This window comes from Triturus cristatus, chromosome 4_2, assembly GCF_964204655.1.
Source record: "Triturus cristatus chromosome 4_2, aTriCri1.1, whole genome shotgun sequence".
In the NCBI taxonomy this organism is placed as follows: Eukaryota; Metazoa; Chordata; class Amphibia; order Caudata; family Salamandridae; genus Triturus; species Triturus cristatus.
This window is the reverse complement of record NC_140586.1, coordinates 268,428,256-268,455,375: the sequence shown is the minus strand read 5'-3', so window position 1 is coordinate 268,455,375 and position 27,120 is coordinate 268,428,256. Positions and strand designations below refer to the sequence as shown.

The 27,120-nt window shown below is 46.6% G+C and overlaps 1 pseudogene across 1 annotated transcript in view; it reads left to right on the top strand.

Annotated features, from left to right (window-relative positions):
• Positions 1 to 2,601: 2,601 nt before the first annotated feature.
• Positions 2,602 to 27,120, top strand: part of LOC146833609 (cytochrome P450 2D4-like) — a 225,532-nt pseudogene continuing 201,013 nt past the window's right edge. Inside the window, exon 1 of the transcript XR_014960603.1 lies at positions 2,602 to 2,874. The product of XR_014960603.1 is annotated as a cytochrome P450 2D4-like (transcript). The remainder of the gene's footprint in view (positions 2,875 to 27,120) is intronic.

Here is a 27,120-nt window from a genome sequence, read left to right as displayed (position 1 = left end):
AAGAAGCAGCCGCACCCAAGGCATCAAAAGAGACGTCCGAAAGGAGACGAACCTGTTGCTCCATCATGGCCAACGTAGAGGAGATATCCTCGCCCTGGTCCAACAGTTCAGCCAAGGACTGAAAATCCTTCAGCAAGGATTGAATGGTATAAGAAGAATAAGTGGCAGCCCTGATGGAAAAAGTGGCAGCAGAAAAAGTGCGCTTCACCGCCCCATCCACCTTCCTATTCACAGGATTCGCCGGAGAGGAATCCTCCGAAACCACAGACCCCTGGGACGACATCGCCGCCATCAATGAATCAACCTTCACCGACGAAGGATACTTGGAAGAAAAATCCTGCAAAGGGTAACGCTTAGCCAAGTATCTAGGAACAACCGAATCAGGAAACAGCAAGTTGGTGCGAATGTGCCCCAGCACGTCCTTAAGGTCAGCACCCTGCACAAAGTGACCTCGAACCTCCACATCATCCTCAGCGTCAGAATCAACCTGGGAGGCAGGATCCGACCTGAGCTTCTTAGAAGGAGGCGCAGTCAACTTGCCACGTAAAGCAGCAGCCACAGCTGAATCAATCATCTGTTGAATCACAGACAAGGAAGGCAAAGTATCCTGAGATCCAGAAGCGACATCCCCAAGTTCAGGAGCCACAGCAGCATCAGAAACCTCCATTGTAACAGCAAACGCAAAAGCAGCAAATGAAAAACCATCCAGCAGCAACCAACAAGAAATAGCGCTTATAAATGGCCACCAGGTGCATGGAATCAGCAAAAAAACACAGGACACGCCCCCAGCACACAAGAAAAGGAGCCGGAAGCCCGTGCCCCTGACTGCTCAGGAATCGCCACCAAAGACTGCCCACAAACAATATGGGAAACAGAAGAATGCAGCCTCGAGCTCCCAGCGCTCTGCGTCTGAACCGCGGAGACCACAACAAAGCGCCGACCGCATAAAGTCCGCTGAGCAGGACGTGCGGTCGGCTGCAACTGAACACGCGCCCCAAGAGTCCAGGATCCAGGAAGGCGGCGGGACCCAAACAAACCCGACCGCCGCCACGCCGGTCCCGCTAAAGCAGGGACCGGAGAGGCACGCTGCACAGGGGGACACAAAGCAAGTTAGAAATGCAAGCGCACAAGAAACATCACTAACGTCCCCCCATCCAAACGAACACGGGGCCAAGAGTCCGCTACAGCAGGACCGCCGCCCCACACTCACCTGACAAGCAGGAACACAGCACTCGGAGCAGTGCAGAAACAAAAAAAACAGGTCGTTTTGAGGCTTTCTGTGTCCCTTTATGGGATTGGCTGTCTTCACTGGGGGCCATATTGGAGGGAGAGGGAGACTAGTATGTTAAATTGCATTTGGAGTTTCTGTGGGAGCCGAAGGCTCATTAGTTAATACTGTGGCGAGGAAAACGGACGAGGAGGTAATGTGCTGAATCACTCCTCTCGGGTCATCAGGGACTCTCTCGTCCACCCTGAATTTTTATCAGGCAGGATCAGCTAAAAAAAACAAAGTGGAATTGCTGTGTTTCACAAAGTAATCTATAAGAGAGAGGAGTTGGTCTGATGGCTAGGGCGGTCGATCTCGAATCTGGGGAACTGGGTTCGAGTCTTGGCAACAACGCTGAACATCCTGTGATTCTAGGCAAACAACTTAATCTCCCTGTGCCTAACAAAACAAGCATTGGCATAGCCAATAGGTCTCGCCTTTGGGACCTTATAAGTATTTAACCATGCAACAGTTAATGTTGTTGCCCCAAAGATATTGTGCTGCATAACTAAATACTTATAAGGTCCCAAAAGCGAGACCTATTGGCTATGCCAATGCTTGTTTCAACTTCAATTTGATTTTCTCTGTACGGGGACTAAATACCGAGAGAGCAAGAAGTCTGCAACCTTCTGTTTGCTTATGTGTCTTTCCCTCTCACTGTCTGTCCCGAGTCTTTCAATGTGCGCCTGCTTGTGTAGCCTGACTACACATGATTTAGGACCGTGCATGTGTCTGTATACTTCTACATGTGTGTGGGCTGTGCAAGTCTCTGGGTATTGGTCTGTTTGCATGGACGCCTGCTGAGGCATTAGTCAGTGTGATTATATATATCGGGTGATCTGGATGAATGGGTGCTTATAGACCTGGTTGTCTGTGTGCATGGAAACCTGTAGGTATTTGACTCATGCCATCTGTTTGTGGGTGTCTGTTGGAGAGTTGTTGTGTGTATGAATTGATATTTGTGGGTGTATTGCTCTATTTGCAGATGTGCATTTTATGTGTGACAGATTTCGATATGTTCAGACATTAGCCTATTTGTTTTTTCACTGCGTGGCTCGGCAACGTCAGGTGTGCCATAAAGTTTTACTGATTCACTTACCCCACCGCCTTCTTTTAGTGGCCAATGAGAAGGGACTGTCGTCTGTCCAACAGATCACATGCCTGCCGTCCGGAGAAACAAATGAGAGGGAGGGAGGGAGGGACAGAGAGAGGCAGATCGGACTGGAGCGTGAGGGAGCTGATAGGTAGAAACGGAATGCAATTGGGCGGAGCTAGGAAAAGAGGCAAGGAAAAAGACATGTAGAAGTGAGGAAATCAAACTTAATAAGTAAGCACTACAGCAGAACGGGGAGGGTGGAACGAAGAAACAGACAGTGCACTTTTGGTAGCGAGCTAGAGGTAGCAAGGATGGGTCTGCTCTCTGCACCCTGGTCCCTCCTGCCCTCGGGTACCTTCCTGTCCATGCTGGCCCTCTTCTTCACCGTCTTTGCTCTGCTTTATGACTTCCTGAAGCGTCGGAGGAGTTGGAGCCGCTACCCACCTCCCTGCCCTTTCTTGGGAACATTCTGCAGGCGGATTTCAAAAATCTCCCCAAATACGTTGCTCAGGTAAGTCTGTCGGCAGAGCAGTGGCGTAGCTAGGGGGGTGCGGTGGGGGCGGACCGCCCCAGGCGGCACTTTTTAGGAGGCGGCGGCCGCGCGGCACCGGTGGCCCGTTGCGACGGCCTTTATAATTTATTTGGGGACACTCACTGACACTGATGTCCCCAAATAAATTATAAAGGCCGCCGCAGCGGGCCACCGGTGCCGCACTGCGTGCGCGTGGCCCCATTTTTTTAAGTGCAGGGACGCAACTGCGGCCTGCAGCGCACGCACGCACCACCACCTAGCGTGTGGTTGTGCGCGCGCCGTGACCGAGGTGACATCAGAGGGCCCTGAGATTCAGGGAACAGGGGAAAACATCAACAGAGAGAATGGATGACTGTCTCAGGGTCATCCGGGGAGCAGACTGTAGTTACGCGCTAACCTTGCATAAGACCGAGGGCCCTTGGGTATACGAGAGACTACTGGACTTCACCCGAGCGTCTATTAAAGGAAATAGAGGCACAGCACCCGGACTGAAAACAAAGCTCCTCTTTTAGTATGTACAAGCCTTCTGTGTCTCGCCGTAACAGGTCCCGATTATGAACAGTTTTTCTTGCCTCTTCGGTTTATTGTGGACATTCTGCTCATCTGTGTTTTTACTGTACAGCCTGCCCCTTTACACCGCTGTCCTTATCCTTACTTTACATCAGAGGCGCAACTAGAGCCAAATTTCGGGGGGGGGGGGGCTAAGCAAAAATTTCGGGGGGGGGGGCTGAATCTTTAAACAGTAGGCAGAGTGGCGCTGATTTCGGGGGTGGGGGTGCTGAATCTAGGCAGAGTGGAGCTGCAGGGGCTCTTAGAAGGGGTGAAACAACAGCGAGGCCTCATTAACATGCAAATGGTCTTTTTAAAGACCTGTGAAGTGCTCGGGCGCGGCTTTGTGCCTGCCCGGAAGCGGTCTCATCCCGGGCTGCCACACACGACGGGGGGTGGGGGGCTGAAGCCCTTTGAGTTCAATGGGTGTTGCGCGCCTGCTTTACATTGACGCACAGTTTCCCTGGGTCAATTTACACTGCTCTCCTGCTGCCAGAGGCCTAGCCATTATGCCATGGGCCCTAGTGTGAGAACGGAAATGGGCCCTTCAGGTCACTGGTCCCCACTGACCCTGCACGTGTACAGTATGTCCTCCACTCTCTTTACACTAATCTTCTGGTGTACACCCTGCTTTTGTCTCTACACTGCTATCCTGTTATATGCAGTCTACTTTGTGGCCCGTTTTACACTGCTGTGGCTTGTTTCCATTTAGACGGGTGCTCTGAGGTGTACAGTCTGCCCCTTACCAGCTTTCCGCTTCTGCTGTATTGTGTACAGTCTCTTGTGGCCTTTTTTTTTACACCACCCGAAGGATTCAAGTATCTATGATGCGAGATGTGGCCTAACGCATAGAGCTGCCAACTTAATTGGAACAGAGGACTCAGGTTCAAGTCCCGGCGTTGGCTGAATATCCTGTGATTCTGGACAAAGCACTTAATTTCCCCGTACTTGGAAAAAACATAAATCTGGCGTTGTGTGGGATAATCTTGTGTTCACATGAAGTGCTATGATGCCTTTCAGCCAAGTTTGCATAATATGATATCTACAAAAGTGGGTAAAATGGGAGGTGATCACTGTGGGACATGTCCGAGTGCCCGGACTTTCCCTCTCCGGCCAGGACCTCTGTCAAGGCTTTCTAGCTCCCACTACTAGTCGCACCAACCAGGCGTCGTCTAAGTATGCAGAGTGAACCGCTTTCAGCCAATGAGTGTTGTCTGAATGTGTTGTGTAGTGACGATTAGGCACCATATACAACAATATATATGAACAGGACCATATGAAGCGCGTTTTCCCTAGTAATTGCGGCCATTTACAGGTGTTTTATGTAGTTAGAACGCGCCCGTAATCAGAAAATGATGTCACCACGCCTGTAACAACACATCACTAGCGAATCCCATAAGCCTGTACGCCACCTAAAACGCCTCTTGTACTAACGCATCACAAGCGAGGCGTGACGTCCCAATGCCTCTGTCCAGGGTGAAGGCACAGGACCATCGCTGGTTTCCGTTAGAAGCTGTGAGGTAAGAGAGCACGCAGCAGTCGGAATACGGCGCTTGTGCGCCCCAAGCAGAACCTGTCTGAGATGAAAAAAAAAATTCCCATCTATTTGGGGGAGGAAGGGGGGGGGCGTGGGGAGGGTGTAGAGTTTGCATACCGGTCCGCTGCCCAAAAGTGACCTCGACTCACAACCTCCGAAGGAAGGATGAAGGTTGTCCCGAATTCTGCTCTGTGGACTGACGGTGAGAAGAACCTAACGTTGCAAAAAAATCTATTTATTCACCCCTAGCCATAGCTCTGGTTTTAATCCATCGTTATTTCGCTCGCCACGCCATTCCAGTTTGGACCCAGCCATATGCAAATCAGCCTTGACCGTGTTCCCCATGGGAACAGTCCAGCTGAACTGTTAGGCCAGGTCCTCTCTGGATCGGAAAATACACATCCTGGGACCGGTTTCGGGGCATCACCCCATATCAGCCAGGCTAGCTTGAAACCAGTGGCACAATGAGCCCAGGACCAACGTCTGGGCATACCCTTCCCACTTAGACTTGCTGTGCCACTGGATTCAAGCTAGTGCCACGCAGGGGGATGCAGTGCAACGCAAAACCTAGAATGAGGTTTACCAGCATCGCTAGGCCACCTTATGCGGCCCTGCGTGGCTTGGGAAATCTGGAATAATGCATGACAGGGCAAGCTGCTGCATTACGTTACTTTGCATGATGGGGGTGTTACATTGGCGGAGTGTGGGATTTCGCACACATCCACCCTTGTATTCTGAAGCATTCCCAGGTTTACCAACACTGGTAGACCTGGGAATGTGTCAGAATTGAATGCCTTCCCACTACAGGTGCAACACGGAGAAATAACGTTATTTTTCCATGTTTCCGTGTTATGCAGCACTCTTAGAAAGAGGAAAATGCCTCTGGGGAGTTTTTGGTAAGGAAAGGGCCCCTTTCTGCACAGAAACAATCCTGCCTGTAAGGCAGACAACCTCGCTCCATGGCACAAGGGTGCCTGCGTTAGCGCTAGGTTGCAGATTTTGTAGCAGCACAGGCGGAGTACAGGAGTGTGCCATATCTTGATAGAATAGTGCATTCCTGCCCTCTCCCTTTCACACAACGCAGTAAGTTGTATTTCTGCGTCACACTGCATGAAAAAAGGTTAAATGTGGCCCTCGGGTACTGTCCTTTGTTTAAAAAGGATTGCCCTAAGTGGTTATTCACACTGAGGTAAGAAAATAAAGCCAACAGTGACAAGGCCCCCAAAGCTATTTTCAAAGTGTCAGGCCTGGCTGTCCCGCAAAGAAAGCAAATACAGATTAAACTATTAATATTGCTATCTTGGGCTTGAGGCAAACTGGAAAAATAATGAAACCACTACTTTTAATACTGATTGCAAATCCAATTCAATGGTGAAGTCAGATTTTTAATAAGTATTTAGGAAAAGTAAAGTTTAGAACGTTTTTGTTATCCTGACCGAAGCTCCAGTGGCAACAAATTTGCATCATCTCTCCAGAAGCTGCCAATTGTGTACTTTGCTATTAAAGAGCTGTGAAATGTCTATCATGAACCACACAATAAACCACTTTGATTGACAGGTTGACCTAAATGGGCAGGGGTGATTCTTCTGAGCTCACCTAGGAATTTCTGATGAGGGCTAAAGTCCCTCCTGTTGGCACAACAGTCTCAAATCCTTCCTTAAAAGCCTTTATGAGGCACATGGAATTTGTATAAGGGGATCGACCAGGACCAGATCACAATTCTTATGTATCCTTTCTGGTTGCTGGAGGACCCTGCTTTGTCTTATCAGACTTCTGCCTCATGTCCTCATGTTTTTTGTGGTCCCCTGGCCTGCTTCAAATTGAATATTAGTGTTAGATGTGGGAGGACACTAGTCATTTCTCAAGTACATTCCCCTACACACACTCAACTCTTAGAGCCCAGGTTTAGTCTGGCTAAAGACTTTGGTCACCTTGGAATTGCCCTGACACATTCTGTTTCGGGCCGGTTTGCAGTAAAGCACTGTCTATATTGTCTGTGCTCACCTAGGTCATCTCTCAATGTCTACTAAGTCTGGTCAGTGAACTCCGCTCTGCTCGCTGAGTTTGTGGAGATTTCCGCCCTCCGCGTTACGCAGAGCTCGAGGAGTTCCGAAAAACTCTTCTCCGCAGAGTTTTTTCCCTCGTTCGAGTTCGTCAACTTCAATTTGCGAGTGAGGAAAATCCACCTCCCGGCGAGATCTTTCCTCATTCGTGATCGTCCACATCAAGTTGCCGAACGCAAGCGTGGAAAATCAAATTCCCGGCGAGATATCTCAACGCAGGCAGTCAGATTTCTCATTGCGAGTGGTCGGGTATGCTTGTGACTGCTAGTATTGAGAATCTGTACGCTCGTGTTGAGAAAGCTGCCACTAGAGTAAAAATCTACTGGAGAGGCAGAGAGGAAGCAGCACCTGCCTGCGCTGTGCATGGTGCCCTTTGCGATGATAGTACAGTGCAGACAAGCCCCTCGCACTGAAAATCACAGCAAATAGTATTTATCCAACGCACCCCATAGCTATCGGGGCAGAGTTTTGTTTGCACTTCGCGGAGTTCCCCGTAGCAGATCTCCGCGAACTCCGCCCAGGATTAATATCTACCCAACCCTCTGACAGCTTTTGGAAGCCACGTATCCACTTTTCAAGTTTGTCTGGTTCAATTTTCTGAACAATTGACATTTTCTATGTATCAGCATTAGTATTGTGCTTAGCGTAAGCCTCTGGGTTCAAGAAGCTTTGCTTGTTGCTGAGATTTGTGATTAATAAGACTGTACCTGTAAACCAGTAAACATATCAGGCATTAGCTTCCTACACAGGCTGTTGGCACTGTGCCCAGGAACCCCAATTGCTTAAGTTGAGCGTGGAATTGAGAATAATTGCTGTTTGCGGAATGGATATGCCCAACTACTTATTTTTACTGAGAGCACTATGGACCAGCATTAATGTGAGAACTTAATTGTGACACATTCAACAGATTATAACAATGGTTCCTGCACAAGGTCGGACTGGCCTGTAGGGAAACCAGGCAGTGCCCTTTGAGCTGGTCTGACAGATTAGTGTGTAGGGTGTGTTTTTAGGAGTTGTGGGCTGTTTTTTTGGCCAGGTGGGACGGTTTTTATTGCTGATTTCCCTTATATTACAATTAGCATTGCCTTCAGCATACACAAATGCATGCATTCTCCAATACTTGCAAAACACCTATACAGCCTTGTGTCTTTACAAGTAACAAAATGGCATGATTTGCAAATGAGGCTTAAATATTTTAGCTACCTGGTTGATAATGGAGGCTACTTTTACTTTGGCACCCTGGAATACTTTTGTCTCAGTCCTACCCTGTTCTTGCCGCAGTCTTCTTGGGTTGTGTTGGACTTGGCCCTTTTTGCAGGGTCATCCCTGAACTTTTTGCTTTCCTCCTATATTTTTTCTGACCTGTTGTTGGGTGTTTTATGACTCTGGGCACTTTACCACTGCTGATCAGTGCTAAAGTGCATATGCTCTCCCTATTGTAGATTAATGTATGAATTTGTGATTCCATGATTGGTTGGTTTTGTTTACTTGTCAGACCCTAGTTCAGTGCACCAGGAGTGCCCAGGGCTTGTAAATCCAAATGCTGCTGGTGGGCCTGCAGCACTGGTTGTGCCACCCACAGAAGCAGTCTGTGAACATGTGTCTAAGGTCTGCCATTGCAGAGCCTGCCTGCAGTCTGGTACTGTCATGCTGACTGGGCAAGTGCACCCATTTGCCAGTCCCTAAACCTTCCCATTTCTTCATATCAGACACCCCTATGGTAGGCCCAAGGGCAGGGTGCATTGTAAGGATAAGGTAGGACATGCCCTGGTGTGTGTGGCATGTTCTAATAGTGAATTACAGCCATTTTCGTTTTTCACTATTGCAAGGCTACCTGTTCTCCATAGGCCAGAATGGGCAGTTTGGTTACTACATTTTATAATCCTAACTGACTCACGGAACATGGTGGAAATTCGAATTTAGTATGCCTGAACTCAGGATGATAAAATACATCTTTTAGTGAAGTTGTTTTTAACATTCTGTGTTTGAAAATGCCACTTTTAGAAAGTAGGCATTTTCTTGTCTAACCATTCAAACCTGCCTCTGCTAGGCTGTGTATTCCCTGTCTGGAGTTTTAGTGACAGGGCTGGGGAATTCCAGGAGACAGGGTGAGGTTTCCCAGTGGTGAATAGAGAGATCTGCATCTAGATGAGTGGGAGGAGTTGCACCTGGGACCTGAATAGGGCTGTGCCTTCCCTCCACAATGCTGGCTCCACCTCCTGTGGTGCGTGTGATGTCTCTGCCCTGCACTCTGAAAGGAAACAAGGAGTCGGGTAAACAAAGTGCTCCAGGAATTACCACAACTGGTTTGAACAAGGCAAAGGCCCCTCTGCCTTCAGAGGACAAAGGATTTTGGGGTTTTAAGTATTGGGACCCTGATCCCAAGAATTTAGATCACTTTGGGAAACAAGAAGAAACTCTGCTGAGGAGAGGAACCAGAAGAAGCTGAGGAGGAAACTATCCCTGAAACTGGGGGATTGGCCTTCAGTGGTTGCCTACTGCCAAAGAGAGGAGAAAGGAACTTTGTGTGTACTTTTGCTCAACTTGTGAAAGATCTCCAAGGGCTTGGAAAACAGCTTGCCTCCTGCTGAAGTCTCAGGAACAACATACTTCACCCCCCAGCTCCCCAGAGTTCTTTGGAAGTGCCTGCTGCTGTTGTTGGGCCTTCTGAGGGACTGCGTGTCGCAAGGAGCTGGAAGCGCAACTCAAGAAGGAGAAGCGTGCCGCCGTCGGAGCTGTTGTCGTCGCATCTCATAAAGTGTGTCGCCACTGCAGCATCGCATCGAGCGGAAGCTTCATCCAGGAAGTGTCTTGCAACGCCGAAGAAGTGTGTTGCCATCGCAGGCATCGTAGTTGTCGCATTGCACCGCATCAAGAAAAGCGCCTCGCATCCACGGAGAAGCGTGCCGCCGTCCGAGCTGCTGTCGTCGCATCGCGTAAAGGGGTGTCGCCGCTGCAACATCGCATCGAGCGGAAGCGTCTCGCAAACGTCGGAGAAGAGTGTCGCTGCCAACGCCGCTGTCGTCGCATTGCGTAAAGGGTGTCGCCGCTGCAGCTGAAGCATCGAATCGAGTCTTCTCGCAACATCGGAGAAGCGTATCGCATCTGGAAGATCTTCACGTCTTTATTTCTTTGCACCAAAAACTTCATCGCATCAACATCGTTGCAACACTTTCGTTGCCCTGCGTGTCGCATCTAAAAGGTACATTGACTTGAAGTGTCGCATCTAAGAACTTAAGAGAATTAAGTTAAATTCTACCATCTAAAAGTAACAGTATTGTGTGTTTTTGTCGTTTTAATGGTCTTGTGATAAATCTATATAAAGAATACTTATTTTTGATATAAAACCTGTGTGGTGTCCATTTGTAGTGTTGTCACTTGATTACTGTATGTGTTCACAAATGCTTTACACACTGCCTCTGAGATTAGCCTGTCTGCTCGTGCCAAGCTACAGAGGGGGTGAGCAGGGGTTATTTTAGGAGTGTACCCCCTTACCCTGACTAGAGGAGGAGGTCCCTATTTGTCACAAGTGCATACCTGTGCCAACTAGAGACCCCCAAGTCTAACATTGGTGGTCAGCGGTGAGGATTCTGGACTTGCATTTTGTGCCTCATGTACAGTGATTGGTGAACACTACTTAGTGAGTGCAGACCATAACGCAACCAATACTTGTTGGTAGATTTCTTTTTGGAACTTTCTATTTTTGAGTACTGCCAAGCTTAAGCATGGTGGAGAAAGCAGCATCCATAGTTTCTGTCGATAATGAGTTGGAATGGGAAGAAGAGAAACTGGAAAGCTACAAAGTACAACAGCTGAAATTCTTTTGCAAAAAATGTAATGTTTGCACTACTGTATGTAGAAATAAGGCAGAGTTCTACAAGGCGCTAAGGGCCTGGGTAGAAGCAAGGAATGCCACTGATGATGATAATGCAGAGGAGCAGCTGGAAGGGCCAGTGGGCCCAAGAGGAAGGAGAACCCCTTCCCCTCCCGGTAGCAGTATTTCTGGTAAAAGTCTATCTCCAGAGGAGTTGGCAGATAAAAAAGAGTGTAGGATGCACGAAATGGAGCTGACCAAGCTCAAGTTAAAAGGACAGTTAGAATTGGAATGGCAAATTAGAAAGTTAGCCCTAGAGGAAAAGAAAATGGAAAAGGAGCATGAGTTGAGTATGAGGAAGCTTGACTTGGAGCTCGAGAGGCTTGAGGCCACGAGTGTCTCAGCCCAGCAACAAGAAATGTGTGTAGCTCAGTGATTGAGCTTTGCTGAGTGGGAGGAGGAATCCAGCTCAGATGGTGGCAGCAATATTGAGTTATCTAGTGCTGGGAGAGTAGTACACACACCTAGAGATGTGGTGCCAGACTTGAAGGAGGGGGTTAACATACACCAGGAGGTACACGGATATGAGGTAGCTCCAGTAGTGCGCAGTGTCCCTGGGATGGATTGGGGAACTGGCACAGGGGTTCATAGTCCTAGTGGTGGGAGGGATTCCCCCATGGTTGAGATCCTGGTGTGTGAGTGTGAAGACCGCCCAGAAGAGTGTGGGTTGAGTGTCAGACACTGTCTTACCAATCTCTGGAGAGGGGTGTGGAGTACGTGTGCAAGGCACTGAATGGTGAGGTAAAGGATAGTTTGGTAAACCCTTGTAGGGGGCTGTGTAATCCAATTGTGGGAGAGCATATTGTAAGTCCCTGTTTTTCAGAGCTATGCCAACACCTGTTGGAGAGTGAGTTCTCTGTCCGCAGGGAGCTCACATTGGAGGCAGACCTTTTGGTGGAGTCCAGAGGGTCTGGAAAGGCATTGGGGAGTGATCCCAAGATGAGTGGTTCAGGTATCTTCAAACCCAGTGTGGTGGAAGTGGCTCAGAGTAGCCCAGCTAGGTCCTGTAGTAGTAAGAGGGGTGTAGGGCCTCACGTCCTGTCTTTAAGGGGAAGGAGTGAGAATGGGTTATGCCCCGGTAGTGCCCAACCTCAGTCTCAGAGCCTGGATGGTTCTTTAACGGAACACCAGGTGGGGAGCCTAGTCTGTCCTGAGGGGCTGCCCGTTGTGCGGGATCCCCTAGTGTCTGGTGAACGGGGAGTGTCTGTAAGCAGGCCTACCTCAGTTCTGGTGTCTGGCAGTACCGCTCGAGTTGGGAGGGTGCAGAAGTCCAGATTGAGGGGTGAGAGGGGGAAAGAGTCCCCAGTGGAAGAACCAGTGGGCCAGGGGCCAGCCAGAAGGGCTGCGTCACAAGTGAATGACCATGTTGACACCATTTCTGTCCTGGGGGATCTTCGCGCACTGTCAGATGGACAGGGGTCGGGAGATCTACGCCAGGCACACTGTCACACGACACATGAGTTATGTGTCACTCTCCGGGGGGGGGGGGCATGCGTGCTCCCTGGAAAGTCATTGGTGCGCCAAGCGAGCGTTCAACTGCATGGGTTGGTCCTAGCCTTGGGAAGCCAGGTTCAGGTGTTGTCTGACCTGGAGGGAGGAACATCTGTAATCAGTGGCCCTACCAGTCTGTCTTCTTGGTGTACCACTCCAGGTGGGAGGGTACAGCCACCTGGAAGGGAGTGCAGAGGGAGGGAGTCCTCGCCTCTGACCCCGGCTCAACTGAAGGGCTTAGACCCTAGGCTGGAGCGCCAGGTTCAGGGTGTCCCCCCTGACCTGGACGCCCAGTTGCAGGATGGAACCCCGGAACTGGTAGGCGAATTGCTCAGGACACCTGCCACAGGTGCCCTGGCAATTCTAGAAGGGGGTACCACTCCAAGTGGGAGGGTACAGAGCCCCAAGGAGAAGGACCAGGTGTGGGAGAGGCCATCCCAGTCTTTGGTCCAGCCGCCGGGTACAGGCCTGGGGCTGGTGGGTCAGTGCCAGGGTGTCATACCTGACCTGACAGGAGGGAGAATGGACAAAGGGTGCCAAGCACCTGGGGCTACTGCCCCCCGCTCCCTGGTGCCACAGAGGTTTGAGAGCCCTGAGAGGCATAAGGCCTGGGTCTCATCCCTGACTACTGTCAGTGGCCACTGTGGCCTTTTGCGGTCTGTCTGTTGGGACACACCTGTGAGCCAGTTAAGGTTAGGTGCTGCACAGGTGGTGTCCACAGGTGAGGAGAAGGGTTCCCCATGGATTGGCTTGGTGGGCCCTGGGAGTATGGACAGAGGGATTCCAATTGGTTCAGATTGGCGTAGCACTGGAGTCTGACCCTGCAGTTGCGGGCCAGGTCCTTGTTCTATCGCCCAAAGCAGGGAAGCCCATCACAGTAGTGATTGGTCTACCCTGCGTTTTGGCTGGAAGGGGGTTGTGTTGGACTTAGCCCTTTTTGCAGGGTCGTCCCTGAACTTTTTGCCTTCCTCCTATATTTTTTCTGACCTGTTGGCTGTTTTATGACTCTGGGTACTTTACCACTGCTGATCAGTGCTAAAGTGCATATGCTCTCCCTATTGTAAATTAATGTATGAATTTGTGATTCCATGATTGGTTGGTTTGGTTTACTTGTCAGACCCTAGTACAGTGCACCAGGAGTGCCCAGGGCTTGTAAATCCAAATGCTGCTGGGGTGCCTGCAGCACTGGTTGTGCCACCCACAGAAGCAGCCTGTAAATATGTGTCTAAGGTCTACCATTGCAGAGCCTGCGTACAGTCTGGTACTGTCATGCTGACTGGGCAAGTGCACCCATTTGCCAGTCCCTAAACCTTCCCTTTTCTTCATATCAGACACCCCTATGGTAGGCCCAAGGGCAGGGTGCATTGTAAGGATAAAGTAGGACATGCCCTTGTGGTGTGTATGGCATGTTCTAATAGTGAATTACAGCCATTTTCGTGTTTCACTATTGCAAGGCTACCTGTTCTCCATAGGCCAGAATCGGCAGTTTGGTTATTACATTTTATAATCCTAACTGACTCCGGGAACATGGTAGAAATTCGAATTTAGTATGCCTGAACTCGGGATGATCAATAGAACATTATGGGGCGTACCCACATGACCCTCCCATGCCTGGGTATAGACACATCTAATATATATAAAGAAAATTGGCTTAGAGGGATCAATCTCTTGTTTATTTATACACAAGAAACAATACATTTTCTCTGCAATTATTATTTTCTTATATGCAGACTTTCAATAATTGTTTTTCAGAAGCGAATATCTCTTGGTGAACATCAGAGTACTTTACACATAATATATACAATTGACAAACATAATGACAAATTCATCACATAACAACCTCTATATACAGCTTCATCCAACATATATGTACATCTTATATACACAACAAATTATCGCATATAAATTCCCCTGACTATTGTTCCAAAGAATGTACACTTCTTATTTACAGTAATACATTTAGAGGTAATCCTCTAGGCGTCAGAGGTATTACTCCTCTCCTGATTTTTTGTGTATACGCCAAAATAACTGATTTCTTAGTCAACCCAATCTGTGGACTCCTCCTAGATCAGTGTGTCGACGCGTTCGCGTTTCAGCCTCCAATTATTTGGCTTCCTCAGGACGGGGATTACCGTCTATCTATAAAATAATAAACATCAGACATAAAAAAACTATTCTGATAAAGCTATCCCTTATTTGCCCATGCAGTGCTCGGAAAGACTCCAAGGAGTCAGTGGATCAGAAAACCTTTTTCTTCCTAGACAACCAAATCAAGCCTGAACAAATCACACCACGGCTATTCCTCAACAGTGAACGTGACCAAAGACAATCTTCAACCCCATGCAGATGTCAGTACATGCTAAGGGTTGTGATACGCCCAAACCCAATCACCTCAAGTTGTATGTGCCTACCCTGTACCTGTATTAGGTCCTAGCGAGTCCCTTATGAGGGGTACTCTGGGTCAATTTTTCTCAGCGCCTATAATGGTGCACAAAGATATAAAAATATAAAATGGATATACGAGTGCTTGGAAGACTCATCCTCACTCGTGGTAAGCCAAAACAATTAATTAATGCGCTGCTGATCCATTACCTTAGTGCGCTGGTATCACAGATCGCCTTAGTTATAATGCAGTCACGGGTCGCTTACTGTTCATCCAATTCGTCCCATCAATGTCGTCCACTACAAGACAAGCACAAGCCTAACTGTAGGGGGCTACTCGTATAAGCTCAACACAATGCCTCAAAACTCCTCGCCTTCATCGCTCTTTAGTTGTGGAATAATCCATCAACAAAATTCTGACATGCGGGGACTGATCTAAATAATTAACCGCACTGGCTCTAGGAAGCCTGATTTAGTTACACCAATTGCGTCGCCTGGTCAACACTTACGCGATCAACATGGAAATATCCCGCCTTTGAATCCGCCGCTTCTGCCCCACGCTAGCAAACCGCATGAACTGCTGCACTACTCTCTGGCATATCAGCGTTCGCGTGCGTCAGCGTGTGGTGGAGTTGCGTGAAAAAAGTGAAAATAAAGAGAGGACTAGTCGCTTCGTGACACTTACGGGTCCCGCCTACAAGATCTAAATAAACATTGACTTATAAGGTATGTGGTGAACGGGAAGTTAATTCATCATTAATCAAATCGTCCTCAAACAATTTGAGGGCATGAATATACAAAAGCACTCGCTCCGTGAGACAACTCAAAGACGCGCTGTTTCTAAATCAAATGTTGACCGTCTATAATAAACTGTATGGACGCGAGACTTCCCGTATTCAGTTATTTTTTATTATTTAAAGAGGAAGTGAGACCATAACTAATCATCTACGTATTTATTGCGTTTTGTAAGTGAGATAAGGGTCATGACCAAACTCGGTGAGTAGGGTACGTATTATATAAATCACAACTACAGTTACACCCTCGGGGCATTCCAAGGCACTGCATGATCAAACAGCCGGGCTTACATTCTCACCTAGTTTCATCGTACTAGTCACATAGTTCTCTATCTTTATTTTTAGGTAAGATCGACCAGGACCAAACACTTCAGACCGCATTAGCATCTTTCAATATAACAACTAGGAGCACCCTTGGTACAACACTTTGTCGATTGATCCCTCTAAGCCAATTTTCTTTATATATATTTGAACTCGGGATGATAACATACATCTTTTAGTGAAGTTGGTTTTAACATTCTGTGTTTGAAAATGCCACTTTTAGAAAGTAGGCATTTTCTTGTCTAACCATTCAAACCTGCCTCTGCTAGACTGTGTATTGCCTGTCTGGAGTTTGAGTGACAGGGCTGGGGAATTCCAGGAGACAGGGTGAGGTTTCCCAGTGGTGAATAGAGAGATCTGCATCTAGATGGGTGGGAGGAGTTGCACCTGGGACCTGAAAAGGGTTGTGTCTTCCCTCCACAATGCTGGCTCCACCTCCTGTGGTGCGTCTGATGTTTCTGCCCTGCACTCTGAAAGGAAAGAAGGAGTCAGGCAAACAAAGTGCTCCAGGACTGACCAGAACTGGTTTGAACAAGGCAAAAGAACCTCTGCCTTCAGAGGACAAAGGATTTTGGGGTTTTAAGTATTGGGACCCTGATCCCAAGAATTTAGATCACTTTGGGAAACAAGAAGAAACTCTGCTGAGGAGAGGAACCAGAAGAAGCTGAGGAGGAAACTATCCCTGAAACTGGGGGATGGGCCTGCAGTGGTTGCCTACTGCCAAAGAGAGGAGAAAGGAAATTTGTGTGTACTTTTGCTCAACTTGTGAAGGATCTCCAAGGGCTTGGAAAACAACTTGCCTCCTGCTGAAGTCTCAGGAACAACAGACTTCACCCCCCAGCTCCCCAGAGTTCTTTGGAAGTGCCTGCTGCTGTTGTTGGGCCTTCTGAGGGACTGCGTGTCGCAAGGAGCTGGAAGCGCGACTCAAGAAGAAGCGTGCCGCCGTCGGAGCTGTTGTCGTCGCATCTCGTAAAGTGTGTCGCCGCTGCAGCATCGCATCGAGCGGAAGCGTCTCGCATCATCCAGGAAGTGTCTCGCAACGCTGAAGAAGCGTGTCGCCATTGCAGCCATCGTAGCTGACGCATTGCACCGCATCAAGAGAAGAGTCTCGCATCGAGGAAGAAGCGTGTCGCCATTGCAGCCATCGTAGCTGACGCATTGCACCGCATCAAGAAAAGCGCCTCGCATCCACGGAGAAGCGTGCCGCCGTCAGAGCTGCTGTCGGAGCATCGCGTAAAGGGGTGTCGCCGCTGCAACATCGCATCGAGCGGAAGCGTCTCACAAACGTCAGAGAAGAGTGTCACTGCCAAGGCCGCTGTCGTCGCATCGCGTAAAGGGTGTCGTCGCTGTAGCTGAAGCGTCGAGTCTTCTCGCAACATCAGAGAAGCGTATCGCATCTGGAAGATCTTCATGTCTTTATTTCTTTGCACCAAACACTTCATCGCATCAACATCGTTGCAACACTTTCATTGCCCTGCGTGTCGCATCTAAAAGGTACATTGACTTAAAGTGTCGCATCTAAGAACTTAAGAGAACTTAGTTAAATTCTACCATCTGAAAGTAACAGTATTGTGTGTTTTTGTCGTTTAATGGTCTTGTGATAAATCTATATAAAGAATACTTATTTTTGATATAAAACCTGTGTGGTGTCCATTTGTAGTGTTGTCACTTGATTACTGTATGTGTTCACAACTGCTTTACACACTGCCTCTGAGATTAGCCTGTCTGCTTGTGCCAAGCTACCAAGGGGGTGAGAAGGGGTTATTTTAGGAGTGTACCCCCTTACCCTGACTAGAGGAGGAGGTCCCTATTTGTCACAAGTGCATACCTGTGCCAACTAGAGACCCCCAAGTCTAACAGGTTGGCACTTGTTAAACCTTAGGAATTTAAGGTTAGTTGAAGTTGAGGTTTTGAGCGTAAGTGAAATGCAAATGATGCCTTCAGGAAGAGGCCACCACTTTGGGAAGATGTTGTGCACCTTTCAAGTTTCAGTGGTCTTTGGAAACATAATTGGGTGAAATATATCTGTTGGAACTGAGAGGACTAGTTGTGGCATGTAGGATTTCTAATTTGGCTGCCTCTGAAGCAATACATGAAAAGGCATAAGTTTCAATACAATGCTGCATTTTTTTCGTCTTTTCCGTTTCACAACTGTGATTTTTTTATCTTTCGCTTCTTTTTCTCCGCAAGGAGATTAGAACAGATAATGTGATGTGTATTGTATTACATCATTGTTGTGCCCAGTTTTATGTAGATCCTGTTCTGCAGGAAAAGGTCAAGCGATATTTGAAGATTTGACATAATACTGCTGCTTATACGTATAGGAACTTTTTTAACTTCTCCTTTACAATCTGCATTCCTTTATATGTGATAATGAGCGTTGGTGAATTAATGTTCGTCTTTCATTACTGATGTTTTTTAAAAAAAACGGTTATTGCGAAAGACAAAAGATGTACACACAACTTGTAACTGTCCATAACTGCTAAAACACATGAATACAGCCATGGCGGCTGGCGACAATTGAAAGTGGTGAGGCGTAAAAGTTCGTAATGAATGACATGTGGTGAGCGAGGTAGCCTGACTGTTATAAGGAGGGCTTTGGGGTTCTCCCCCCGAAAAATATTTGAAAAAAGAGTGTGCAAATGGTGAATTTTCAAGTAAATTTGATAAAGCAAGAAGGTTAATAAGGCAATTGTGAAAGTGTAGTTATGACATCAATAAAGCCATTTGATATAATAATGATATAGGTAGCTGCTTATTCAGTATAACCACAGACCTTCATAACAGACTTTGCAATATACTGAGTACCTTACAGATTTCTTTATTTATTGCTATCGCGTCACAAATGAAATCTCCTGAGGAAATACAGGTTATTGTGATTTTTCAGACTGGACACAATGAGACAGCAAGGAACGAACATTAAAGGGCAGTAGGGCACCCTATAAGGTACTGTACGTCTCATTCAGGGGATGAAGAAATATGATCCCATCACCCTCATCCTAATGGAACTCCTTTAGCTCACCTTGCTGGGCCACTATATCATCAAAACAGCAGCATGATTACAAACATTGCAAACGATGCAGCTGTTGTTCATGAAGTAGTGGTGGCCCAGCAAAGCCATCATTATCTGCTGCGCCCCCCCTCTTATCTTGACAGGCAGAACAGTAACACACTCGCATAACGTGTAACTTTTCTTTTCTTGTAGGCAACCGTATTGCCAGTTTTGGGAGGTGCCTGGCTCCCGTAGGTTGGGCACCATATTAGAAGGGAGTGACTCCCTGTTTTTATTATTGTATGTGTTTTCTTGACACTTTTGATTTATTTAATTTCCTTTACCAGTAGCGGTCCCTTCAAAGGGGAGCCTGTGAGGGTTTGCGGGGTTACTGGACATCAGTTTTGCACCATTAGTTTCCCCCGCTTTTAATATTTCGCGCTCAGAGCGTTAAATCGGACACGCCCCCTTTCATGGAGGGCCATTTAAGGCTGCTAATCGCGTGTCTGCGCAGCTCTCTCTCAGCACAACTGGAACGCCAGTTTTGATTTCCTTGTAGGCAACTGCCTTGCCAGTTTCGGGAGGTGCCTGGCTCCGGTATGTTGGGTGCCATATTTGAAGGGTGTGAGTCACTGTTTTCATTACTTCATGTGTTTCCTTGGCAATTTCGATTTATTTAATTTTCTTTTACCAATAGCAGTCCCTTCACAGGGGAGCCGCGTGAGGGTCTGCGGGGTTGCTGGATCCCAGTTTTGCACCATTAGTTTGCACCCCTGCTTTTACTATTTTGCGCTCACAGCGCTAAATCAGACACGCCCTCTTTCATGGAGGGCCATTTAAGGCCGCCAATAGCGTGTCTGCACAGCTCTCTCTGGGCACAACTGGAATGCAACTTTTGTTTTCCGTGTAGGCAACCGGATTGCCAGCTTTGGGAGGTGCGCAGATGCATTCAGCGGGTGCACCGCTGGCATGCCGAAGGCGCACCAGAGGCAAGCTGTCTGCGCCTGTCTGCAGCTGGAACGCTCCTAGCGCCTGGGCCCCATGTCCAGAGAGGATCGAACATAGATACAATTCAGGTAAGGAACTCTTAGATTTAAATAGGAATATCTCATGCACTAACTGCTGTTGGTATAACCCTGGTCTATCCTGCTCGCAGTAGCCCTATCGCTGTAACTGTGGATTTCATCTGCCTGAAGCTCAGAAGGCTAAGTCCTGCCGGGCCTCGATCCCAGGGCCAGCAGAGAGTAGGCCGGAAATTACAGCGACATTGGATATTCCCTGTGCTCTTATTAATGTCTGGTCTCTGGCCAAACATAAATATGAAGTGGCAGATTTTATTGTGAATCATCTATTGGACTTATAGTTTCTTACCGAGACCTGGACAGACGCAGCCTCTGACCCTGACTTTCTGACTGCAGTCCCAGCGGGTTTTTTGTCATTTAAGCTAGACAGACCCCTCAAATGAGGAGGTGGGCTGGCCATAATATATCAAGAAAAATATGCAGCCAAATTTTCTCTGGCTTCTAACTTGCAATATGAAGCACTTCCCAATTCATTAACCCTGGGCGTAGTTTGCGTAGTAGCACTACACGTAGCTACGGGAAGTACACTTTGAACTACGCTCAGCTCAGCAAGCTAGCTACGCGTAGCTTAGCACTGTGTGCTTATCTGCTCTAAGCAATAATTGCTAACAACATCTTGCACAGTGCAAGTTATGATAAAATAAGTATCTCTGTCTTTATATGCTAAAATGCATACAGTCATTTTACAAAAGTGAAAATGATACATTAGCAAGTAGTGAGAGAGGTGATGATTTTGGGATCCTCCCTAACCTAGGGAGAGAACCAAGCAGATGCCTTGAAAACAAAAAGCACATCTTCTTGAACGATTCGGTGGTGGTCCCATCCTCTTAGGACCACCCCAAGCACAGTTATTGGCAAAAATACAATTCCAACCAAAGGCCCTGCAAAGCATTATGAGACTGGATTAGCAGTGAGCAGTGAATATTATAGTATCCAATATCAAAATAATTCTACACAGAGCTGCAGTTCAACTAGTCGTTACTAGATGTCCCTCACGAGTCAAATGCAAAAGCATTGACATTATTATTACATCAAGCTGCAGTTCCACTAGTCGTTACTAGAAGTCCCTCACAACTCAAATGCAAAAGCTTAATGAAAGGGTTTCAATGCTTTTGCATTTGACTCGTGAGGGACATCTAGAACGACGAGTGGAACTGCAGCTTGATGTAATAATAATTTCAATGCTTTTGCCTTTGACTCATGAGGGACATCTAGTAACGACTAGTTGAACTGCAGCTCTTTGTAGAATTATTTTGATATTGGACACTATAACACTCACTGCCCATTGCTAATCTCGTCCCATAATGCTTTGCAGGGCCTTTGGTTGGGATTGTATTTTTGCCCATAACTGTGCTTGGGTGGTCCTAGGAGGAAGGGACCCCCACTGAATCATTCACCAGCATGATATGCTCTTTGTGTTCAAGGCATCTGCTTGATCCTCCCCCTAGGTTAGGGAGGACCCCAAAATCATCACCTCTCTCATTGCCTAATATTTTCATTCACAGTTCACTTTTGTGAATTGCTTATATGCTTTTTAGCATGTAAAATTGCTTAATCAAAGCATTTGTGGGTATTGTTGATATTGCTGCTACGCTATGTATTGTGGCACAGTTTTTGCACTGTGCTACGTGCATTTTGCGTAGTGCGTAGTAGTGCAAACTACGCATGCTCCGTGAGTGAAGCGTAGTACTATGCCCAGGGTTACTTTTCATTAGACATTAACCCAAAAAGTTATTTTAAAAGCATGTGCTTGTATCGCCCTCTAGGGTCCAGGAGTACTTTTAATAGTAACATTCACTCACTCTTAGAATCCAAAGTTTTTCCCAAAAGTTTCAACATCTTGGGTAATTTAAATTTGTATCTAGAAGATAACATTAACAAAAAGACAGTAGTCCTACTAAATATACTGGGGTCCGTAGGTTTAACACAATATGAAAATAATGCAACTCATAGGGCATGGCATACCTTAGATGGACTATTTACATCTGAGTTGGCTATCACAGTGAAAGAGGTATTACCATTACTTTGGACTGATCACTCAGCTATCTTGTTTGAATTGAAATCTCTGGAGAGCTCACCAGTTAAACATATTAGTACGCATCCGATAGACTATAGAGCTTGGAATAAAATTTACCCCAACCGATAACTGCAACAGCTGAATAATTCCCAACCAATTCTAAACTCCAATCCTGAGATAGCTGTTAAAGAATACACATATTGGCTGAATTCAGCCTTTATCACTGCTTAATTTGTGCCGGTGCTTTCCGGTGCTTAGCACCGGCACTTATTTCTCAGGGCCGGGTCTACATTCCATATCGACTCACTTAAGTTCACACAGGTCTTCCTGGTGAACGCCGTAAAATATTTCAAATTGGTTGCTGCATGCCTTATTACGATGCCCATTCCGCCTCTCTGGGGAGGGACTGCCCGAGAGCACACAGCGGAGCAGAGCCTTCCCATAATCCTGCCTAAGGCTGATGATTGAACATCGTTTTCCCCAGCTGTAATCTCGTCCATCCTGCTTGAAAAGCTGCACAGCCCCCGCAGAATCAGCCTTCTAGAATAGGCACTTCCCCTCACTCTCTAACTTCCGCCGGCTGCCGCTCCGCTTCCTGCCCGACGTCATTCTAATAGTAGAAAAAGGCAGGTATTTTCTTTTCGAGAGGGAGCAGCATCTCCTGTAGGAACATTTGAAAATAAATAATACAGTGGCTCCTGGCCTGCTCCTCCTGAACCCTCTCTGCCACTTTCACCTGAATCCCAGACACACTTTTGGGACTTTCAGTTCTCTCAGTTTCGCAGCGCTAGCCTCGTCTCTCTTTGGCTCCAGGGGTCTGTCTTTGAGAGTGCCTGGGGTTCCCTTCCTGTGGGTAGTTATTCTCCTGGTTCAGTTTGTGTCTCTCTTCCCTCGCCAGTGTCAGCCTCAGCCCTGGAGGCGGTCTTGGGTGTCTCCGTGCAGGTAAGGAGACTGACCTTTGTGGTTTCTTTCATGTTCAACAAAATGCGCCTCGTTACGGCGGGGCGCATGAGTTGTGTATTTTTATGAGTTGTGTAAAAGTCAGGCTCACTTGCAAAATGTGACAAAGGGGCCAAGAGACTCCCATATCAGGGGAGTAGCTTCCATTGGCGCAGCGGGCCCAGAGGAGCGTGGGGCCACTGCACTTTAATGATGTATTTTGAAATTCGAAGAGAAGCCAGGGGCCCATTTCCTTCTTTGCACTCGGGGCCCAGGACACACTGGCTACGCTACTCTCCTTTATCTCACAAATATTCATTGGTCTTCGGTTTCATGGGAGGCCCGTGTAGATTTGCTATATCTCACCCCCCCCCCATGCCCTTGCATGTACGGGTGCAGGCTGAATTTGGGATGGAACGAGATGTTTTTTATTAGATTAAAAACGTGAAATGCTGCCATACTGGTCGGGTGGCATTTGTGGTGGTTTTTGCATCGCCGTTGTGTTTCTTTATCAATCTATTCGGCCCTGCATTAACCATGGGAGTTCTATGCTTTCGTTATCAGAGGAAAGAGAGTTTACTGTTGAGGTGCATTAGCAGAGGAGCTGTGTGTGGGTGTCATGTTTTGCTGCTGGACATGATTGAGGTGCTTTGTGCTCAAGGCTTATCTTGTAAAATATTACGGGTAGGGGCCTCAAGGATTTCTCGGGCCTGCGGGCACAGCTCAATGGCAAGGTTGCTTAATTTACCTCATTCCTCTTTCTGCACCTCGCTCCTCTTCTGTTCATATTTCTCACTCTTGCAGGTGCTCTACTCTTCGTCGTCCTTTTCCAGTCATCTCTCCCCTCTTCTTTCTCCCTATTCTGCCCCTCTCTTGCTATTTCTTAGGCTAGCACTGCCCCTTACTCAGTGAAATAAATATTCCTTTACTTGATCTTAATTTGTAATTCTGGAAGGTTCAATACAAACTTGTTTACAGTCCTCTGTATCACCTTTTTAACAAGTCTGTTCTGTCTTTCTCTGCGTTACTAATCATTTAAGGATAGACGAGACAGGTCTAAAACAGATTTGAATTGTATTATTCCTGTATATTTTTTTTTTAAGTGTATATTACAAAAGAGAAAACGCCGGTTTTGGATGATTTCCTCAGTTGTTTTTTTCTTTCTCTCTCTTTTTTCTGAATTTTTATTTACCATAAAATTAAAATCCCAAACGTGCCTGTAAAATATTGCCCCAAGAGCACAACTGTGTTTAATAAGTCAAAATACATAAAAATAGTCGGAATTGTATCACTTTTAGGAGTGAGATGGTATGTAGTTGTGTTGGTTCTGTCATTGGCAGCACTGGTAGGGGCAACGGGTGGTGTAGGCTGTCGTGATCTTCCGAAAAGGGCCCTGGCACTTCTGTTTTTTTTACAAACTAAGCACTGGGGTGGAGCAACTAGAGTAAGTGGGTGGAGCCGAGGGAATTGGATGTGGCCTCCTAAAAAAAATTGAGCACCTGCACTTCATATTTTACAAATTAAGCACTGGCCTTATGGAGGCAGGACCAACTATAAGGGGATCAGGAAACAGTAGGACTCCCTCTACTCCCTGGTTGCCAGGAGCATTGAAAAGCAAAATTGTAGGCGATCAGAAAGGTGAGGGAGGTTGCAGTATGATGTCCTAGAAAAAGAAAATTACAAATTAGCATTGTCCAAATACTAAACCCTCTTAATAAACGAAAGAGGTGGTTTCTATACATATCAAATTGAAAAGGCTAAAAATTCTTTAAAAGAATTATTTCAGGTGGTAAACAAACTAACCACACTACCTAGTAAAACAATTAAAATGAGCAGTCAGTCTTGTTGCAATAGTATTGCAAGTATATTTAGGGATAAAGTCAATAATATTTATGCACAATTTGAGGCCGCAAATTCTAATAATTCTAATGAGGAACGTCCTGGAATCATTTTAGCACACAATGTGTTCTCCAGCTTCTCTACGGTCACCAGTGAAAGTTGATTATAGCGGTAAAATCGGGATTTCCATTGGACCAGTGTCCACCCTCCATTCTTAAGACTATCGCCAGTAAAATAAGCACAATCCTTGCTAACGACTTTAATGCCAAAACGTTGCAATTTTTCCTACACTTTGGAAAGATGCCTCCATTCTTTCACTTAAAAAAACCAAATCTAGATGTCACCGATACCAATAATTACCGCCCGATTTCTTGATTGCCTATGCTTGCAAAACTAGTGGAGAAACTGATGTATCAACAGATGGCCCAATTTATTCATGACAATTCTCAACTTGATCCCATGCAATTTGATTTCCGCTCAGAACACAGTACTGAGATTGCATTAATTAAAGCTACCGAGGAGATTAGGGCAGTGATGGATATGGGCGGGGCCGCTGCCCTGCTACACCTCGATTTATCGGCAGCTTTTGACACAGTAGATCATAGATTGTTGAAGAAACTTTGGGCATTAATGACTCTGCGCATTCATTGCTTTCCTCTTTTCTGGTGGATAGAACGCAATCAGTAGCTTTGGACCATTTTAAATCAGCTCCTTATGTGCTACCCTGCGGGGTCCCACAGGGATCGTCCCTCAGTCCAACATTATCTAACATCTACATGTCCGAACTGGCACCCCCGATTCAAAAATTTGGTTTTAATTTGACATCTTACGCCGACGACACACAAATAGTGGTTGCGGCATCCAGAAATGAATCTTCCACTTCACTAAGCTTTCAGCATTGGATGTGGGAAATAATTACCTGGATGAGTAAGCACTGCCTAAAGCTTAATTCAGATAAAACGGAGGTAATGATATTTGGCAGCCTTTCGCCAACCTGGGATCCCATTTTGTGGCCGGCTGAGTTAGACAATCTCCCCAAACCAGTAACCTAAGTGAAAAATAGGGGGATTTTGTTGAACAATAATCTGACATACGTAAACCAAATAAATGCTACGGTCTCTTCTTTGTTTTTTATGATTAATAAATTAAAGAAAATGCTCCCTTATCTGCCAGCCAATTCCAGGAAGACCGTTGGGACTGCATTGGTGCTATCTAAATTAGATTACTGTAACGGCTTGTACTTAAATATTCAAAATCAACATTTAAAAAAATTACAGATGACACAAAATGCAAACGCAATATTCTTATTGGGTTTGCCCAAATTTCAATCAGCCTCTACAGAAATTCGGATTGCACTGTCTCCCAGTGGCAAGCCGTATAAAGTTCAAGGCTTAATGCCTGGCTTACAAAGCTCTAAACAATACAGGCCTTTAAATGGCATCTTCCCAGTAGACTGCTTCAGTCCACCGATGCCAAATATTTGACTGTTCCCAGATTTCAGAAGACCAATTGGGGAGGACGGAGCCTGAGTTATGGAACAGCCAAACTTTGGAACACTCTTCCTTTTAATATTAGGTCTTCACATTCACTGCTCTCCTTCTTGAAAGGGACTTAAAACATGACTCTTTCAGAACTACTCCCCTGTTCTAGTTGGGTTTTGTTTCTTTGAGCTTAAGCGCCAAGACACCTCAGGGTATTCGTGCGCTCAATAAGTTGGAATAACATAACATACAGAATATGTGCACGCCTCCATTAAGTATAGTGCAGGGACATTATGGACAATGGTTGAAGCTTCTCATTTACTGCTGAGAGACACCACAGAGGAGAGACATGTTCGTATATGACCTGTCTACATCTCAGCAGCATTTCCAGCGGTTGGACTTCCCGCTTCATACGTTCCATGTAGTATATTCAGAACCATTGGAATTATGCAGGAGAGGAGGATCAAATTATTCAGCAGCGTTTACTAAATCATGCTGCAATAAAAGTCAAATTATGAAGCATAATGCGGCATATTTTGTGACTGTATTATTTCATTATTTTGCCAATTTTAATCATGGTAAAACATTCTGGGAATCGATTCCACAATATTAATGCCAATTTAACACACAAATACCGCAATAAACAACTGAAAGATGACCAGTCGACCTCTGTGAGGGCCTTTCAGTGCACAGAAAAACATGTTGCATAATTCCAGTGGTCTTGAGTAAATGCATTGGTTGCTCAACAATGGTTCTAGCATTGGGACCCCCTCTCTGTAAAGTATTTTCGCTCTTTGCTTAACAGTGCGTCAGGGATTGGACCAGTGATACTTTTGGGTAATCTCCGATACGTGGGCATGACCA